Source organism: Canis lupus, chromosome 12 (genome assembly GCF_003254725.2).
Source record: "Canis lupus dingo isolate Sandy chromosome 12, ASM325472v2, whole genome shotgun sequence".
Lineage (NCBI taxonomy): Eukaryota > Metazoa > Chordata > Mammalia > Carnivora > Canidae > Canis > Canis lupus.
Window position 1 is genome coordinate 71,817,894 of NC_064254.1, and position 20,940 is coordinate 71,838,833.

Below are 20,940 nucleotides of genomic sequence, written 5' to 3' on the forward strand. Positions count from 1 at the left end.
TGTCCTCACCGCACCCTCCCCGCAGCCCCAGCCCTGGGGGTCACAGCCTGGTCCCCCACAGTCTCCCTGGGGGGTCACAGCCCTGTCCCTGTGGTTACCCCGGGGGTCACAGCCCGCTCCTTGCAGTCACCCAGGGGTCACAGCCCGGCCCCCACAGTCACCCTGGGGAGTCACAGCCCTGTGGGAGCTCTGCCGCAAGGTGCTGGGATGAGAATGACGGGGGCACCGGGGTCAGCGCCATGGCACCTGCTCGGCCCAGAGCGTGACCCCGGGGTCCCGGGATCAAGTCCCCACCGGGTTCCCACAGGGAGCCCACTCCTCCCTCTGCCTGGGTCTCCGCCTCTCTCTCTGTGTCTCTCATGAATAAATACATAAATATTTTTTAAGAAAATATGAATAAAAAAAAGAAAATATGAATATAGGTAGCATCTTGAGGACCCACCATGCGGGGGTACGTGTTTATATGTCGATTTTAAGCCTCCTAAAATCATCGCTCCGCCGACTGCGCCGCCTCCCCTTGCAGCCGGGGAACCTGGAGTCGAGCGCTCCCGTCGCCCTGTCCCCGCTGGCAGGTGAGGCAGCCGGCAGGACGCCCAGACCCCAGAGGGACTAACCCGACCGCCCATCTCCCAGCCCCACGGGGGCAAGGGCTGAGCACCCAGGCCGTCCCCACCCAAGGCCCACGACCCGCCCCCCGTGCTAGTTCCAGGAATCCGCGTCCTTGTAGGAATGAGGGGCGCTGCCTTCAGGCCTAACCCGGGTCCCCGCAAAATAAGCCAGCTGCTGCCCTGGGATCATCCTTCAGAGATTCCCTCCTCTAGAGAGAGCCGGGCCGACATGCTCAAAGAAAGCAATGGATTTTTTTTGTTTGAGGAGTGATTTGGGGTCATGTCCACTATCCTGCAGCACTTCGAGTCGGGATCTACCAGGAATCTGCTTCAACCAAACTTCCTTCCGAAGGGTTGCAGATTTTCTCAGCTGGAGATTAAACCGGTCCAAGTCCCCAGAACCGCTCCTGAAATCGTAGCAAACGGTTCTTCGCATACGGATTCTTATTTTATATTTGCAGTGCACGTGGCTGATATTCGGAAAGGGGCCTAGAAACCCTACAATTACAATCAAGTTCACAAATTCTGCTCTCACTTAATTATAAATCCTGATTGCATTTTCTCCGCCAGACTCCTGCTTAATGCTCCCCTCGGGTAATGAGCCCCACGAAGGCTACCCAGGGCCCGCGGCTCCGTGGGATGCTTCCCCAGGTACCCGCGGACTCCGACTTCAAAAGACGACTCCGGTCCGCGCGTTCGGGAGCAAATTTCCTGAATTGTCTCATCTCCGGAGTGCTGCAGCGAGGGCCGCTGCCCGGGTCACGGGAGTGGGAAAGGAGTCCTCCCCCGAAGGAGCGACCATGACCTCTTCCACTGCCTGCCTTACGGTCCTTCTGGTAAGAATCCTTTCGGGACCGAGAGGGTCTACACAAACGTGCACGGACTATGGCAAAATCCAGACGTGCGTGGGCGAGGAAGATGTGGGGTCACCACAGAGCCGTGCAGCTTGACCCCCACGCTGGCCAGCCTGCCTAGGACCCGTGAGGGGGAGGGTTCCCACCGAAGGTGACACGTGCCACATCCGTCCCTTTTGGTAGAAAATCTTCTCCAACACCGTTCTCGGGACGTTCCGCTAAGTGAGCCGGGCCAAACCCACCACCGTCACACTTCTTCCAAACACGCTCATTGTTCTAAGGAAATACAATGTGCAGAAAGAGGGTGACCTTGTGATAGCCAATTAACCAAAAATAGGTTTAGATATATTTTATTCTATGATTTTTTTTTTTTTTTTGGTGGGGGGACAGAGCGAGAGAGCAGGTGCTGGCACGGGCGCCTGCATGGGGAAGGGGGGTGGACGGAGAGGGAGAAAGAGCATCTCAAGCAGACTCCGGGCTGAGCGTGGAGCCCGGCACGGGGCTCGGTGGCACAGCCCGTGTGATCACGATCTCGGCTGAAATCAAGAGCCGGACACTTACCCAACTAAGCCTCCCAGGCACCCCTTTTTCTGTGACTTTAGGGAAAGAATTTTGTTTTCAGATATTTTTCTTAGGTCAATACCTCTCCTGGGTTCTGGTTTTGGGTCAGTCCGTTTTGAAGCCCATCAAGGAAACAACAGGGAAAAAAAGGACAGGGAGGAGGGTCACCGGATTTTAAGCTCCTGGGATTCTGGGACACCAGCCCGCTGGGCGCCTCCCCAGCCCGGAGAGCGCCCAGAAGAGGACGGGTTGATGGACGAAGCCGGATGAACGTCTCTAGGATCAGAGTGTGCCCCCCCGTGCCTCTTGCTCCGCAGCGAAAGAGCCGTGGTCCCTGCTGCCTCCCTGTGTGCTTTCATCGCCGCACACGTCCACGGCGCCACGTGTTCCTTCTCACCAACGTCGCATGAGCACAAGCAGTGGGGGCGGGGGGGGGGTCGTTCCCTGAACAATGAGCCGACACTGCAAGTGATTTTGCCACGTGCACCAGCGACTTAGGGAAGAAGAGATGCGCTGCCCTGGGTAACTGGCCGCAGGGACGGAGGCTCCGCGGAGACCGGGCCCGGGGCCTGTAACCCTTTAACCTGCCTCTCGGCCTCTTGCGGCCCGTGACGCAGCAGCAGGTGCTCCCCACAGCCCAACCCAGCAAGGAATTGGAAGGAAGAGAGAGACAGGTGTCCATCGGGTCTCGGACCATGAACCCCTCACGTAGCAGGCGAGCGGGGGAACCGCCACACTACAGAAACCCAACTAAGAGAGACGAGTTGCAGAAAGAAAGAGAAACACCAGGGTAATGACTATTTATCATTTTTACATCCAAACTTTTGTGCGGACGTGTCTTCGTATTCGGACCACCCTGTGCCTTGTTAGGAGCGAAGGAAAGGGCGCTCGATATGGGCAGATAAGATTTCCAGGTACATTTATATTCAAACTAAGGGACATTCTCGGAATCTGATTTATGAACAAAATTCTGAGTGTTGCTCTCAAAGCCACACTAAGACTATCAAAAGTCTAAACTAATGATCTCTTTCGCTGTATGTGTCTGTTTTCAGAGGTTTATACTGTCTCCCGAGCGCATGCATCTGAAATACTAATAAATGTGTGGTTTTCGGCTCCATGAACATCTCTGTCTCTATGTTGTAAGTGGAAGGAGGAGGAATGAATGCATCAGAACTAGAGAATGATGCAAAAAATAGTTATACGCTTTTTCCATGTTTATATAGCGCATACACTAGAGGAAGTGCTAAAAACTATCTCACCCCATCCTCCTCCCCGGCTCTAGGTAAACAAGCAGCAATAATGAGCCACACATTTTTACGCTACCTTCACTCCAAAGACATAACAAGCGGAAGCTGTGCCTTGAATGTGGTAAATGATTGTGAACTCCAAGTACAAATGAAGAAACTTCTAGAAAATAAGGTCGCTAGATAAAGTGGAACGATCCCAGTTCCATTTGAAATTGAGATAAACGACAAAAAGATGTTTCTCCGCGTGAGTAGGTCACAAATATTGCATGAACATTGGTATAGCAAAAAAACAAAAATCAAAAAAACAAAAAAACAAAAAACAAAAAACAAAAAACAAAAAAACAAAAAAACAAAAAACAAAAAACATAAGTTGTGGTTGCCTGGAACTCCAATTGAACTGGGAGTCCGGTTTTTGGTTTTTTTTTTTTTTTTTTTTTTTTTTCCTGAATCTGACAGCCCTCCTAAATATATGAATTTTGGGCTACCTTGTGGTGTCTTAGAAAGCCGCCAAGGCATTGCCAAATTGATCGTTGGCACCTTGCACCGTATCCTGCGTCTCTATTTGAACGGCTAGGTGTTACCTGCACCATCATTTGAGAATCAGACTCCTCTTAGCAGGGTTTGGAATCAACTCTTAGCACCATGCTTGCCAGGTAAGATTAGGGCCCCATTACTTCACATTTCCTTTCCTCGGTCTTCACATTCGTAAAAATTAGGATGATGCATACCTCATAAGTACCATGAAATAACTGAAACACATCCACATCGGGGATAGAACAACACCTGACAAGTGGTAATAAGGCCAGTAAGGGGGGATCCCTGGGTGGCGCAGTGGTTTAGCGCCTGCCTTTGGCCCAGGGCGCGATCCTGGAGACCCGGGATCGAATCCCACGTCGGGCTCCCGGTGCATGGAGCCTGCTTCTCCCTCTGCCTGTGTCTCTGCCTCTCTCTCTATCATGAATGAATGAATGGATAAATAAATAAATAAATAAATAAATAAATAAATAAATCTTAAAAAAAAAAAAAAAGAAGAAAACAGTAAGGAGCAGGGATTGAGAGAGAGGGCTCTGGAACCGGGCATTCTAGATTCACGGCCTCTTCAAGTTCCCCACTTGAGCACAGGGATAAATGAGAGCAGATGTGTCGTGTGGTTGCTATGAAATTTAAAGAATCATCACACATACAGCCCTGACTTTGAACCTTATAATAATTTGATGGTGATGAATTTAAATAATTAATACTCTTGAGGATTTCAATGAATACTCGTTCATGGATTAAATGCACAGTTCGCAGCCCAACATGGCTGAAATGCGTCGGATGTACGTTGCATTCACACTTGAACGTATCGTGTCAAAGTCTTGCCTTTTACTTCGGACTTTGTGTGGACAAATCACCTCCTAAGTTCTAAGCTCTATCAGCATTAGAATAAAAATTCGCATGCTGACAGTAGTAGCTGTGTTTACTAGAATATTGAATCATAAATTTCCCAGGACTGTATACTCTCTCACTTGACTTGAAATTAACAGCTCAGTGCCTATTTATAAACTGTTAGATCTTTAAAAAAAAAAAAAAAACTGTTCCTACCTCTTTCATAAAAAATTTAATATCAACCCTGGAGCCTATAAACCGATTCGATTGAAAGATGTTCCTACCTAGAGAAATAAAATGCTCAGCTGATGAAGTTACGAGAGAAAGTAGTGCCCTGCAGGAGGGTTCACAATTTTTTTTTTAAGATTTTATTTATTTATTCATGAGAGACCCAGAGAGAGAGAGAGAAGCAGGGACACAGGCAGGGGGAGAAGCAGGCTCCGTGCAGGGACCCCGATGCCGGACTCGACCCCGGGGTCACAACCCGAGCCAAAGGGGGGCGCTTCCCCCTGAGCCACCGAGGCCTCCCAAGGGTTCACTTTTACCTGGACCCCATTGATATTGAAAATGACCCCATTACGCAGTTCCTGAAACAAAAACAAAAGCTCTAAAATGAAGTTGCATAAGGACTTAGAAACTACGGCAGCTTCTCCTCCACTCTCTTCAACTCTCTGAAATACTTCTGCTTTTCAAAAGTAAAATGAAATCCCTCGAAAGGTGATATTGGAGCCACAAAATCCACGTGAAGCCTGAATTAGCAGTCCTATTAATTAGCTAATACACTGGTTTCTGCCACGGTCACAAGTTCACCCCCCGTCGCGTGGCTTCATCCAGCCCCGGCTTCCTTGTGACTCGCCCGCAGGTGAGTGCAGGCCGGGGGGGCTGCGTGTGGCCTCGGGGGTCCCAGCAGGGCGCCCCCAGCTCCGTACTCCCCGCGGCCCAGGAGCGGAGACCCTCGTCCTGCCCCCAACTGCCTCGGCCCCGGGCCACCGGGTCCCTTCCTCTCCAGTCTGTTGGCTGGAAGGCCCACGGCTGCACGGAGCAGGAGGCGAGCGCAGACGGGGGGGGCCCAAGGATGGGACGTCCCCGGGAGGCCACTGTCCTCCCATCGCCAGGTGAGACGCTCACCATCGCAGCTCCCCCGAAGATGCGGAGCTCCGGCCACACAGGCCTGTCCTTGCTCCGCAGGGTGCAATCACTGTCCCGCCCCCCACCCCCCCACGTCATCACCATAAAGAGGGAACAAGCTTGCGGTTCCAGGAATGTAATTATTTTCCTCGACCAGCTGTGGTGGAGCTTGTCAGCCACGATGCTGATACTGAGTAATTGCCTGTACATCTTGTCTTTCCTCGCGATTTGATTTCTTTTCATAATGAAAGCTCAAGGAATTTGTTGTTTCCTTTGGTACAGATGTTCCCCATTTGATGTTATAAATGTGCTACTGAAAAGTTGTGCGTAAATCAGATTTTTATAAATCGAATCACATTCCCATTAACTTTATCTTTGCTTCTGCTTCACGGGAGCTCCGGACAATTTATCTTTAAATTAGTCTCAGTTTTACAGAGAAGAGTGACGGGTCAGAGGGTATTTCCCAAGAGGCTGGGATAAGAATAGACCTTCCGTCACCAGGGTACGGACTAGTCCTTCACACCGACGTGGTATCGGGCCCGTTGAGGGGAAGGGTGCCCGGTTTTTGAAAACAAAGACAAAAAAGAAAAGGAAAGACTGTCAGAAAACCAGGTATGGGGGCGGGATTTCCTTCCACCTTAAGAGTGTATCCGCCAATAAATATTACTCCAAGCGCAGGGGACTTTTCCGTATTGCAAACTGGCCGCACAAGGCACCGAAATCTGTTTCATCAGCTGTCAGGAGTCCTGGAGTCCTGGTCAAGCAAGCCGGCGACCTCATTGCACCGACTCCCTTGACGAGAAAGAAAAACTCACGTTGAGATCGAGAAAAGGAAGCAGATGTCAAAAAGAAGTGGCCGCGACGTTTGGTGATTTGTCCAGATGTATGTTCCTGCGCTAATTTTGTTGACCAGACCCTGAAAAAAGGAAACTGAACAATACTTTTTTACCGAAAACCGAACAGTGCAATTCTCTTATCTTTTCTTTCTTTGCCTTTTTCCCTCAAATGATCGGCTACGGTCTCTGGTGGCTTGGAGAACAGTCAGCTCAGCACGAAAGAGCTTTCTTCATCTGCTATGTTATTCTGACTTGTTTTTTTCCTCATAGCTCAGCCTTATTCCGATGGTCGTTCACTGATCCACAGCGATCCCGGACGCATAGAATCTTAGGGTACAGAAGGACCATAAAAAAAAAAAAAAAAGAAAAAGAAAAAAGCTCTAATCCTCTTTCGCGCATTCTGAGCCATATCCCACAAAACTAACAGGGGATATCAGTGAAAAATAAAAAGACCAGCGGATGAGTAGGGCGGAGCACAAATGCCTTTGTGGGAAGACGGAAGAGCTGAGAAGTTACTGCAGAACTATCGGAGTTAGGGTTAGTAAGTCTCTCTTTTGTTTTTACAGTCGCGTTGTTTTCCACGTACTTGCCACATCTGTATTGATCACAGGAGGCCACGACACAGCCCTTCCCCAGGTACCCGAGCTTCAGCTGTGCTGCTGGTCTCCTGTGGGACAGACTGACATTGGATACGCATTAGACGGGACGAAGACGCTCGAGAATGGGTGCGTTTTGTCAGGACCAACACCCACTTTCGGAAATCGGTATAACGCATTACAAGAGAGGTTAAAAAAAAAAAACACAGAGATATCCTTACAAATTAGGGAAAATCGGGTGCTAAATTTCCAAGGGTTAAATCGTTTGGTTAAAACCAGAAATTAGGGATCCCTGGGTGGCGCAGTGGTTTGGCGCCTGCCTTTGGCCCAGGGCACGATCCTGGAGACCTGGGATCGAATCCCACGTCGGGCTCCCGGTGCATGGAGCCTGCATCTCCCTCTGCTTGTGTCTCTGCCTCTCTCTCTCTCTCTGTGTCTCTGTGTGACTATCATAAATAAATAAAAATTAAAAAAAAATAAAACCAGAAATTAGAGAACAATTTTAGAAGCAAAGTAAAGGGGATAACTTGGCAAAGAATGAGAAACTCGTGGGGTCCCTCAGGGCCTAAGAAGTTCCCCGACACTCACTCAGGACGATGCCTTGAGAGCCCCCGGATTTGCCATTTGCCACTTTAGTTAAGGTACGCAAGACAGTACTTTGTGCAGGAATAGAAACTCATCAGAAATAGACTCTCAACCAGCCAGTGCGTATGAGACGTAGGAGAAAGGGGGCGGTAGGGATGGAAGGCGGACAATCGACCGAACTGAGCAGATCTGCAGAGTTGTTTGCTGTAGTCGTGACCACAGACCCACATAGAATAAAATGCCAGGAACTTCATTGGGTAGTTGAATGGTCAGGGGCCCTAAAGACCTAAGGGGACGAGAAGGCCTGGGACGGGACAGAGGAGGTATCTCTCACAGCCTCTTACGAATCACTCAATCAATTAGGGGCATGTTAAAAACACAGATCCCAGCTTGTTCCTAGACATTGAGGGGAGCCTGGGCACTTGCACACTTAAGGTGTAAGTGGCTGTGAGGAGGCGGGCCACGGAGGACTCTTCGAGAAGCACAGCTTTGAATGAAGCATCATGCGAACAGCTTCTCGTCACCCAGCGGAAGAGATGTCGGGTCAGAACATAACAAGGGAGAGCAGCAAAGCCATGACCACACGTACGCCCGACCCAGATATTTGTAAGGAACCAGACTTCCAAACAAGAGTTGCCCAACTTTATAGGTATCGTCAGGCTCATTCAGGATGGTAATCATATAAATACCTAAAAGAATTAGGTACAAAGGGTTTGGGATTTTCCTACCAGCCACATCAAATCTGCTATATCTGTAGAAATCATCAAATTAGAGGATATGTAGACAGATGGGCATAGAGATATAGGGGTGTACATAGAAGTCATTTACACAAATGGGTTTTAGGAATCCTCCCATTCCCACAGCTCCGAATGCACGCTGCCCTCGTTGGAATTTGTTGAAAAACATATCGCTGTGCAAGTGACACCCAGAGTCTCAGGAAACATAATGCTCTGTGTCCTAAGGTGTGCGACATATTTTTCTGACTCTAAACCAGCCAGTTGCAAGGCCTCAAACGCGTGCACCTTCCTTCCCCACCAAGGACATCTTCACAAGACTCCTGAAAGGCACTAAGTCCCCTGCATCTTCAACATGACGTCAGGTCCCTTCCGCTCCAACAGTCCCGACGACCGTCAGGACAAGGGAATGTGGACAGCGGGGGCGACCTCTCAGCGTCCCTCCTGCTACTGCTGCGACAGTCACACTGTGCCAGCACCACGAGGCTCCCACGCTGGGCCCCTGGGGTGCAAACGATCGCTTCCTCCTCGGCCCTGCAATGACTCGGTGCCGCACTCTGTCACGATGGTGCCAAATGTGCAGCCCCAGAGCACAATTTGTTCTTCAAATACCGAGTGTGGAAGGCACCGTCTGTGTTCCTTCTTTCACGTCCACTTTCCCTCGGACTCGGACCAGGAAACTAACCTCAAAAAACACCCCCCTCTCTTCCAAACATCCCATCCCAGAGCAAAGGTTACCTTTCTCTGCCTTCCTTCGCTCTCCCTCCTATGCGATCCACACACTCAGTTTTCACATGGGTCCTGGAGCCGCCTGCATCAGATCTCTAAGGCTGCCGGTAAAGTAGGCCGACTCCCAGGTCCCACTCCAAGGTGCTGCTGGAGCCCAGTCTCTGGGCCGGTTCAAGGAATTTGGCTTACGACAAAGCGTCCCAGGTAATTATTATGCATACTAAATTTTATGATCCTTCGGAACTGTATAATTAGCTCATCCTACCCAAGGGTTTTATTTCACTTGGAAGCTTTAGATTAAATGAGCAGTTAATGTCTCCTTAAAATCTGAGACTTAGATATAATTGCAGCAGTCCCCCTGAACCATTTGGTCTCAGATGGAGCTGGCCAGAAAAGATCTCGAAATTCGAAAAGGCTTCAGTTGTTCTTGTAGAAGAGAACATTATTTTATAATCGTTGTTTGCTCTGATGTCATTTCTGTCATATTTGCTTTTAAAAAGTGGTAAGAGAAGAAGTCCTAAAGAAGAGTCCCTCTTTTAGGATATTACAATAGTCATGGCATTAGGTTGGACTGAAAGTCGGTCTACCTTATTTCTTAGAGTAAAACCACTACCAGAGTTATCAGTATATCACCAAGGATTTAGCTAATTAAAGAAAGAAAGATGATGTCAAAAAAATAGACATATGGTGTCTTCCAATTAGTCAAGAGCATGGATATTGCCTGAGACTGAGGTGGATGTTTATGCCTAAAACCTCAAGAGGGATGTGCTGGCAATGCCTGGTACATAATAGCGCTTCTCCAAAGCTCTAGCAACATAAAATCTAAAGCTTCCATGGGGCCCTATCAGATATAATTCAGGAAAATTGAATAGGGTGGACCCTTTTTAGAAAGAAGCAGCAACTCATATTGACACATTAAGAGGATGCTTAGCTTTATATGGATGGCATCTGTGGCTAATGGACCCCACAGGAACCAGGGCACAGCAGCGGAGTTTCTGGGGCAGGGGGCGGCAGAGGAATCTCAATTTCAGGGAGGTATCCAAGGTATGGGACAAGGAAGTTCCAGGTTCAGTGCATGGCTGGCTCGGTCAGTAAAGCGTGAGACTCTTGATCTCCAGGTCATGAGTTTGAGCCCCGCATCGGAGGTAGAGACTCCTCTAAATTAATTCATTAGTTTCTTTTTCTGAAGTTCTAGGTCCAGTTCCTTAACATGGAAATAAAGTTGATAGCAAGAAGTAACTCGGAGGGAACCAGGATGAGGCCCCAATTCCAAACAGAATGAGAAGCCTAAGCAGGTAGTATGGTGGGGCATGAGTAAATAGGAAGACCCATTTTCAGAGGAGGGCAAGTAACAGAGGCATAGAAGCAACTGACTTCTTCTAGGACCCCTGGCCAATGAAGATGGAGCTTCTACAATGAAGACTAAATGGTTCAGGGAGACTGATGCAATTATATCTAAGTTTCAAATTTTAAGGAGAAAAAGGCCCTTCATGGATCTCTCAAGAACTGTTGTTTCTTTCTAGTTCAAGGATTGCACACAGCTATGCCTGTAGGGGGTGAGTGTTTCATGTGAGCTGCTTTGGGGTTGGGAGCTGTGTAGGTGCTTTGGGGTTGTTGGGAGCTATGTAGGTGCTCTGGGGCTGTTGGGAGCTATGTAGGTGTTTTGGGGTTACTGGGAGGTAGGTAGGTGGTATTTGTATGTAGGCATATTTGTTGAAAGATCACTAAAATAATTCTGAACCAAAAGCAGACTTTTAGCCCAATCTAAAGAGAAGGCCAGGAGAAAAAGAAGGAATTGAAATGATCGACTCTCCTCTATGACCGAAGCAAATAAGGATGCATGCCATGCCCCATTGCTATGCTTAGCCATCAATAGGAAAGCTCCCGTAAGTAATACATTATTTGAAACTGGAAATACCTTATTGATGAGAATAAAATTTCCAACACCAGGAGAATTTCAAAGAAAAATTTTTAAGAAAAGCCAAGGAAAACCAGAAAAATATCTCCTTGTGTGTTGCAATATGAAGAATTGGGTGAAACATTTGTCAATGTTTACATAACACTGTCCAAAAGACATTGAGTAGCTAATTAGCATAATATTTTTATCATCAGAACAGTGTTAAGACACATGAAAATTTTTTTAAAAGGTTCAGTGAGTCCTTTTATTTTTTAAGATTTTTTATTTATTTATTCACGAGAGACACCGAGAGAGGGAGGGAGAGAAAGAGAGAGAGGCAGAGACACAGGCAGAGGGAGAAGCAGGCTCCATGCAGGGAGCCCGACGTGGGACTCGATCCCGGGTCTCCAGGATCACAACCTGGGCTGAAGGTGGTGCTAAGCCACTGAGCCACCTGGGCTGCCCCCATGAAAATTTTTTGTAATCTAGAAGCCAACAGGTTTTTTAACTGTCTTTCATATTGCACAGACTTGTGCCATGTAACAGAGCAAGGCCCTTCATGGATCTCTCAGAATGGCTACTCCCTTCAAATACAACCTCTGGTTATTAAAGTCTGGTCCCCAGGTGTCTTGTTACTTCAGATGTAGCTAACATTTCTTACATATTCTTCAAATGCCAGTGATTCAGCTAGGGATTTTGAGATACGTTATTTCATGTAACATTCTAGACAGTGTGCTTTACTATATGTTCTTTTCTATTCTGCTCAGGAATAAGCCATACTCTACTTTACAAATTAATAAATTGTCATGATGCTTTACAAGACCAATCTGTTGAATTTGAAAAGAGAACCCGTTCCTTGGGACCTAATTACTCCCTGAAAACTTGTAGATTCTATCCTGTAGGGAGATGAACTCTTAAGTACAACAATCCCTTAAATCCACCCAAACCAGCCCACCAACAATATCTATACCTTTACTATATTTACCTCTTACAAAATGTGTCATTCAAAAGAAGAGCTCGATTTGTAATAGAATTACTTAAAACCTATCCTTGAGATATTTAAAAAAAAAACTATCATTCTTTAAAACTGTTCAAGCTTTTTAAGATAATTCTCTGTGGATTGTATGTTTCCTTTTGCTTTCCTTGAAATGAAGAAGCAGTGTTGAGTAGTTCCCTGAACCAGCAGAGAAAAATCTTCACCTTGCCTTTACTACCTTTCCTTGCCTTTACTACCAAGACACTATCTTGGGAGAAACATAACAACGAGAGGTAATGCGCAGCAGAAGGACATGATAGGATAACGGAAAGGGGAATGTTGTCTATACATCTCCAGCAGAGAACGACAGGACATATTAATAAAGCAACCATAAAACACTTTCAACTTCTTCAATTGAAAGAATTGCAAGAAAAAAAAATGTGATTTAACGAAAAATCTTTTAATAAATACCAGCCCTGGATTATTAAGATGGCAGATAAGAGCACTTAATAAAACACGTGTCAAGCAAAATCCAGGCCAGGATCATTTGAGATAAAATAGTCTTATTATCATACAATCTATAAAAGATTAATGAAACCTTTAATGCAAAGCATTAATGGAGCTGGCTGCATCCTGACCTTACCTAGACTTTTTTAGGACTTTAACAATTTTAAGTAGGAAGAATGGCTTTATTCAAGAAGGTTTCTTTTCCTTCTAAAATTTGTTCACATTTAAGGAAATGCAGATATATGGGCTTTTGCCTTAACATATAGTGCTGTTATCATTCATATATAATTGTCCATAAAACTCCTTGAAAAGTCTATTAATCTCTCCAGTATCCATGAACTTAATACCATAATTGTTCTTAACTGTAGCTATAGTAGAAGAACTGCTTGCCTGTTTTCTTGCTAATAACCCACTGGTTTTATGGCTGAATTGAAATAAAGCCAGTTCTTCTAGCAATAAAGGTGAGGGTGACCCAGATGAATTAGATAATTGCCTTCACAGCCTATTGATCTTCTATTTGAGGTCTTTTAGGTCTGAATATTTTCTCTTTACTAATAGAGCTTCACATTTTTTTCAGTTGCTAAGAGATGTAGCTGGACTCTAAAGAATATTAGGGGGGAAAATGGAGGGCAGGATAATGTTAAAACATGCCTGGGTTCAAAAGTTCTTTCCGTTTCTGACACCAAGACATTTTCTATCACAAAACATGGGACATATAGCTTAACAACAAGTAACTCATTCCCTCACACAGGTGGATTGTTACCATGTGTTATTTGCTATATTAGGCCTGCAGGTTGAAAAAAGGAATCCGTCCTGAAGAAACTCAGAGTTTGCTGAGAAGAAAGACACATATAGATATTTAAACACCAATCACACAATAGAAAAATGCACTGGTTATTATGAGAGCAGAGCTGAGAAAAATCCAGCCCAGCCTGAAGGAAGGAGTAGAAAAATGCAGATGCGCAGAATATGCTTTGCAACCTAAAGTCCAATCTCAAATTAAGATTTTCTGCTCAAAACGTGAGAATCCATTAAGGCTCCTTGCCTTTGCACAGGAGAAGGGACACTTCAGTCTTTGAAACCAAAATAACAATAATCAAGATATTAGTCATTGAAACAAATGTGCAGTTAAAGTGGGCATGTTAAGGGAATTAGAGAGCTGGCAGGGTGGGAACAATAGGAAAGAGGACAAGAATTTAAAATTTCATGGCAAAATTGTAGAAGAGTAATTGGAATTGGAATCACAAGGATCATTCTAGAAAATGCAGTAGACAGTATTATTACAACCAATCTGACCTTCTGACTGTCGGATCACTTTCCTTGAAATCCACAATTTGCATTTTGTTCCAGCCTTGATGTCCTTCTTACTGGAATTCTTTCCCCTCTCTTTCTCCAACTACCTGCTTCCTGTACGAGATATTGCGATTTATAATAGACTTGGTCTTCCTCCCCCCCTGACACAGGGCTCCTAAATCCCTTGAAATTTCCTGAGTGATGAGAACTCTAAAGGTGTCTTCTGTTATGTTAATGAGGTGACTTTTGGACCACGTCTAAGGAGGGGGCTGGTGGTCCGAGGAGCCAACCATGTGATTAGCACCCCCCAGGGATGGGAGAGAGACTTGAGATTAAGTTCAATCACCACAGGCCAACCCACTTAAGCAATCCTGCTTATGTAATGAGGCTTCCATAAAAACCCAAAAGGATGAGACTCAGAGAGCTTCTGGGTCGGTGAACGCATGGAGATTTGGGAAGAGTGGCGCACTCTGAGGTCATGGAAATTTCACACCTTTTCCCACAGACCTTGCCCTCTGCACCTCTTCCATCTGCCTATTCCTGAGTTATATCCTTTTATAATAAACTAGTGATCTAGTAAGATGTGTCTCTGAGTTCTGTGAGCCACTCAAATTAATTAAACCCTAGAAGGGAGTCACGAAAACCTCTGATTTAAAGCCAGTCTGTCAGAAGTCCAAGTAACGACCTAGACTTGCGGTTGGCATACTGTGCTGAAGAAGCGTCCTTCATCTACCCTGATCTATCACTTCTATGTCAGAAGCCCAGGTGACAACCCGGGCTTGCAACAGGTGTCTGAAATGTATGGGAAGAGGGAAAAGAGGTAGTGTTGTAGGACTGAGCCCTAGACCTGTGGACTCTGATGCCATCTCCAAGTAGGTAGTGTCAGAATTGACCTGAGTTGTAGGACACCCAGCTGGTATCTGAGAATCACTTGGTGCTGTGGGGATACTGCACACACATTGGAAATTTGGTGCAGAGGCCTTTTACTCTACTTGTTGATGCCCCCAGACTAGACTTACTCTGTTTGGGCTGCTGTAACCGAATCCCATCAATGGGGCGGCTTCTAATCAACAGAAATTTATTTCTCATGGTGCCAATGATGCTGGAGGCTAGAAAGTCCAAGATAAGCTTGCTGGCAGATTTGATGTCTGGTGAGAACTCTCTTCCTGGTTCACAGCCAACCATCTTCTCGTTGTGTCCTCACATGGCACGAAGGGTAAGGGAGCAATTGGGATTGGTTTTATAAGTCTCTGCCCTCACAACCTAATCACTTCCCCAAAGCCCCACCTCCAAAGGCTACCACATTGGAGATTAGGTTTCAGCGTAAGACTTGGGGTGGGTGGTACACTAACATTCGCTCTGTAACACTCACCCTTGCCACAACGTCCGAAGGCTCTTCCAACCACCACTGATCTTCCTCTAGGTCTGTCCATACAACCCCGCCATTTGAATCACGAGATTTTAGAACTGGACCAGGAGGCCATCAGATGCAGCTTCCTCATTTTACGTAGTAGAATGAGAAAATCCAGTGAGTTTCGACGACTTGCCCAAGACATGCCCAATCCAACGAAAACCTCCTTTAAGGAAATGTTGAATGGGGAATTCCTTTGTGACAAGCTCACACGGAACTAACTGAAATTGAAAAATGCATTTCTCCTAATATGATTTCATGTACAAGCACACAGAGCAAGGAAGAATTGTGGGGTTCACGGGATCAGCTTAAAAACTCAAAAATCGCACTACATATAGACTTGTACATTCTACCAATAATCTGCCTGCAGTTTGAGATTTTTCCACCCTCCCTCCAAAAAGCAATTCCCAAGTTAACAAGAATCTTGTTTTCTATTTTCATAATCGACAGTGCCTGGTACAAGTAAATACCTAATAAATTAACAATTTTATTGAACCTGGCCTTTAATAGAATAATATGGAGCCAGAAGCCTTACTGTGTATTTATGCTTACGTCCCCTTGACCTATTCAGGAGGTTTGCTTATTATGAGCACTCACTTTTCTGAAATTAGGAAAAATAACTTCTGTAAAGAGAGTCAGATTTAAAGGCGGGATTTAGATTAGAAATTGCTGCCCTAAAAAAAAAAAGAAAAGAAAAGAAAAAAGAAATTGCTGCCCTCACGATAGTAACAGTATCGTCCCCTGGTACAGTCTAGCTTTGTAGTTTACTCATGGAGCCTGTTGCTATCAAGTCTATTCGGCCTCTGGAGGCTTGGGCCATTCTGCATCGCCCGGGTCTGAGCATCAGTCTACAAAAGAAGAGAAGAGGAAAGGAAGAGGGCGACAAGGGTCACCGTGTGTCCTCGTCCCGCTTGGAAACCGTGTTAGGGCTCTATGGAAAGAGCGCTGCTCGCAGAATCTGAAGATAGACTTCTCAAAAGTGAGTCTGAGGGACCCACGGCATGAGCATCACTGCTTTGGAGTTTCTGTGATGAAACGAGGCACAAAGTGGAGGACACAGATGTGCATTTCAGGCATTAGGAGACACTACACTTGGCACAAAGCACATGATCATCCTGCTGGAGGCCGATTGCCCAGTAAGGAGTCAATGGCGAGCACCCTCCACTGGCAGAGGACGCCCACGAGCAGGTCTGGGCCACAAAGGGAGGAATCTGCCAGATTTGTGTAGTGACACATTCTGGGTAATTTCCAAAAAAAAAAAAAAAAGTGAAATTTTCAGGGGATTTGGAGGATATGGCAGGTAAGAGTAGGAGTCAGGAACATCAGACTTTCTAATGTTGGTGTGACAAGATCGTACCAACCCCATCTGGAAAAAAAAAAAAAAAAAAACTTGGTCTTATAAAATCTTAGTACATAAAAGAAATGTAATGAAGGGTAGTTTGTGTTGAAAATATTTATTATTGAACAAATCCTTACCGAGAATCTAGTATGTGTCATGCACTGTTCTAGGCACTTGGAGGAATCCTTCGGCTCTCCACACACATCCGCCTATGTCATGAGGACAAGCTCCGCCAAGCCGAGGATCCGATCTGCCTCGCTCAGCGCTGCTCCCCAGCAAGCCTCATGCTATCTGGAGGTGCTGGGTGCTCACCATATGCTCAACCAGGGAAACGGATTCTCCATTGTCTTACCTGAGATGACGTCACTATGCTCCGTGACGTGCCTCCTCAGGTAACTCCTACTCTTGTTACCACAGAAGAACTCGGATAGAATAATAGGGTAACTAACCCCCTCCTTTTCTTCTTTATCAGCTAATTCCCATGCTGTATGCAATTTTTAGGGGAAAAAAATGTTTGTTTTTTTTAATATTGGATTTCCTCTCTGCATTCCTAAGATTGTGCAAAAGGGGTCAACACAAATTTTCACCTACCACGAGGTTGGTGGATCACAGGTATATTCGTTTCACAAGACGTTTTGTGTGACACATGGTGCCACTGAGTCACACCCTGCACAAATCAGTCGGGTTAAGAGAGCTCAGGCATCAGGGGAAGAAAGAGAGTCCTCCACCAAAGAAACCCCTTGGCTCTGTTATCAGAAGCAGCTAGCTAATTAGCCACTAAGATTGTAACATGATTCATTTCCTTCTAAGTTTTCCAGCTAAAAGAAGGGATAAAAAGAATGAAAAGCACATCAAAAGAGCTGGTTGTCCTCAGGTAACTCACTCTGGTGCCGAGCAAGTCAGCCATCCTTGGGAATAGACAGCAAAGTATTCGCTGCGGCACTGAGGACTGTTAAACCCTTCAGGAAAAAAAAAAAAAAAAAGGAATTCATACACTTCTTTTGATGAGAATAACCCTGAAGGAACTAATAATAGAAATTGAGTAAAATATACTACTGGTGTCAAGAAATTGATGTAATTTAGATCTTCTTTAAAGAGGAATATTAATAAAATATACCCTGAGATCACAGGGTATATTTTTTATTACTTTGCAAAGATAAAACTTCATTAACGGGGACATAAAAAACTGTAACAACATGTCAAGGAATATGGATGCGATCAAATTAATTGAGATTATTTCACGATAGTGATAAATCAGACATAGAACCTTACTCACCCTTGTTTTATTATTTACCCTACGGTCTTTATGTACAAAGTCTAAAGTTGCTATTCTCACAATATTTCAAAGAAAGGTCATTAGTATAAGAATTGTTTTATAGAATCCCATTGGGGAAAAAAAAAATATGTGTTGAGCTTCCCACAGAGAGTAGGGTGACGTTCTACAGAAGCTTCGGGAAATAGGAAGGAGTCCCTTCCCTCCAGGAGTTGGGGAATGACCTGCGGGAAAACCAATAAAGGAAACCTCACTTGAAGTGGAGTTAAAAGGGCAGCCCAGGGGGCTCAGCGGTTTAGCACCTGCCTTTGGCCCAGGGCGTGATCCTGGAGTCCCGGGATCGAGTCCTGCCTTGGTCTCCCTGCATGGAGCCTGCTTCTCCCTCTGCCTGTGTCTTTCTCTCTCTGTGTGTGTCTCTCATGAATAAATAAATAAAATCTTTAAAAAAGATTTAAAAACTTAGAGGTTAAAAGAAAAAAAAGGTGGAGTTTATCTCCTGCCTTTAGGGTAGAGAAGGAAGATCCCTCCCCACCCACCACAGCTCCCTAACCACCACCTGCAGCCAAGCCAACCTTGAACTCTTGCTCTCTTCCAAAAAGATTCCGTTCACAACAACCCTCCCCGGTTTCTTCCTAAAACCTACTAAAAACTGACCTTCCCTTTGTGTGTTTGCACGTGGCTACGGTTCGCCACGGCGTGCTAGCCCGGGACGGCCACTCCTCGGCTCTCCCCAGACGGGCTCACTCCCGTTTTTATTCACCTAGCATCGCTCTCCGTCCTGTTTGGAGTTGGCCCTAAACCGCAGAGGCAAGGGCTCCGTGAGATCGTAAAAAGGAGCACAGGTCGCCACGGAACCGTGTTAAGGAGCCAGGGGCCGCACACAACCGATAGGATCAGGAAAAGGGTCGGACTAACGGGGGGTGTTTGAGGAAGACCTTGAAGTCAGGATAAGACTTTTGAATTCATAGCTGAGAAACGTTCTAGGAGGACCGTCTCAGCAAACGTGGTCTGGAAGTTAAGACCAAGTGAAAGGTACACGGGAACAGGCCCCGCTTCTCCGTGCATCGCTCTTGGATTTGACGTGCGTTGCTTTTGCAGAGCACGCTAGTCTCCAAGCTGCGGAGCACATCACCTCATTTTATTTAATCTTGCAATATTCAGGAACTCTATGCGATCAGAGCGTAGCATCTCCATCTCAAGGCCCTACACGTAGGAGACTCAGCCAAGCCGAAATTCAGAGAGGACAGGACATTCGCCAAGGGCCATCATGCACAATCCAGATTCGGAATCCTTACCGCTGCCTGTGTGTGGACCGCGATTCTCTGTCGCTTCCTAAAATTTTAGTTGTCGTGGAATAAAAACTGTGGACGGACAAGATGATGTCATCTCTTATCTTTGCCATGAAAACATTAAGGAAGTGCTTTTCCACTTCCATAGCGTTGATTTTGTCTTTTCTATGATGTGAATGATTAGTTTTATTTTTTTTGATTAGTTTTATTTTTAAAGAGAACAAAAGTTTCAAAAAAGCGATTCAATTATCATGAGGAAGACCGTTTTGTCATCTATAAAAGTGTAATTAAAAATACATTTTTTCTCAAGGTTGCTTTGTAGGTTAAATGAGGTAATGAATGTGAAAGACCTAGCACGAATCAATGCCCAATTAGTAGATTTCTTTTCTAGCTGAAGGCAGAGTCTTAAAAATCAAGCTTCTGTAACACATTTCTTACTCAACATCTATCTTGTTGTATCTACTAATAGATGACACTATGGGTGGACCTAAATAAATTGTATTATTATGTACTCAGCTACAGTGAAAACTGTGGAGATTTCTAGAATATATCAAGGAAATGGCCCATTCACTCAAATAAAGACCAAAAACCTAAAAAGTTATTCAAATCACTATTTAGTAACTATCCGAACCAAAATATTTCGGATACTTTTATGGCGAAATAAACCCTTCCTACAGTGCTAAATTTTTGAGTCAATATTGACAAAACTTTTGCTTCCCTTTGAAAAATTTTGGAAAGAATAAAAAACCAAAGTCCATTAATTAACCAGTTACTTAGCAAAATAAATTAATCATTTTATTCAGCTGTCAAAGGAAAAAAAAAGTCAATCCTTGTACGAGTAAGGGGAGCCTACATTAAGGGGACTCTTGCAATAATGCAGGGAAGGGAGTTATTACAACAGGGAGAAGGCTTGAACCCTAAGATCTGCAAATGTTGTGCTTGAAAGCAGAACAGGAAGGGGTTTCCTTCACGGGGAGAAGTAAAACAGCCCAGTGGAAAGAGCTGAATGGGGGAGAATGGAGTGAGCAGGTGGTGTGATAAGACAGTGGAGAAGGAGCTATTTGTCTCCACAGTCATCAGATGCTCAGGAGGGACCATTCAGTGAGGGTCACTCCATTTTGCAATATTTGCTTAAGATCAAATGTAGGCCATAGTTCTAAGGCCTGGGGACGCGAGAGGAGCTTGACTGGAGTTTATCAAGTCATTTGGCATCTTACCCATATTGGCCAGTGAAGATAAAGAAGTCCGCGCATCATTTGTCAGACAAAGAAAAGGACTTTGGAGGGTCTGTGTCTGGCCTCGTCACAGGCAATAATTGGTTCACAGCAGAAGGCAAGCAAACAAAACAGACCAAAAAAAAAAAAAAATGTCCACGAAAAAAAAAAAATTCTCCAGAACACAGAAGGGTGAGGTGTGTTGACCATTACTGTTCTCCAAAAGCACAGGGTTCAGATAAAGTTCACCATCGTACGTGCTCATGGACTCGGGGTCAGGAGTCCGGGTGATCTCAGAGGCCAAGGGGGAGAGTCGAAGCCTAGAAGTGGCTTGATGGCCGGGGACTGGAATCGTCTTGATATTTATTTGTTTACTCAGCCTGTCTGGTGCTGGGCCGGGCACCTGGAGGACTAGGACTGCCAACGGGAGCAACTCCGCGTGGCCTTTCCACGTAGGTGGTTTCCTCACAGACTGACCACCTCAGCGTAGTCAGA

At 45.6% G+C, this 20,940-nt stretch overlaps 1 long non-coding RNA gene across 3 annotated transcripts; it reads right to left on the bottom strand.

Annotated features, from left to right (window-relative positions):
- Nucleotides 1–414: 414 nt before the first annotated feature.
- Nucleotides 415–17,503, bottom strand: LOC112658646 (uncharacterized). Of its 3 annotated transcripts, XR_003135857.3 has the most exons (4): nt 16,807–17,500; nt 15,292–16,696; nt 14,939–15,118; nt 417–1,738 (listed from the first exon to the last, which is right to left on the bottom strand). It is a non-coding gene; the product is annotated as an uncharacterized LOC112658646 (long non-coding RNA). The 3 variants fall into 3 exon arrangements; XR_004804359.2 differs by having other exon boundaries at nt 415–1,738; nt 14,939–16,696; nt 16,807–17,503; XR_004804360.2 differs by lacking the exon at nt 417–1,738 and adding an exon at nt 5,866–7,281 and having other exon boundaries at nt 14,939–16,696; nt 16,807–17,503.
- Nucleotides 17,504–20,940: the final 3,437 nt, after the last annotated feature.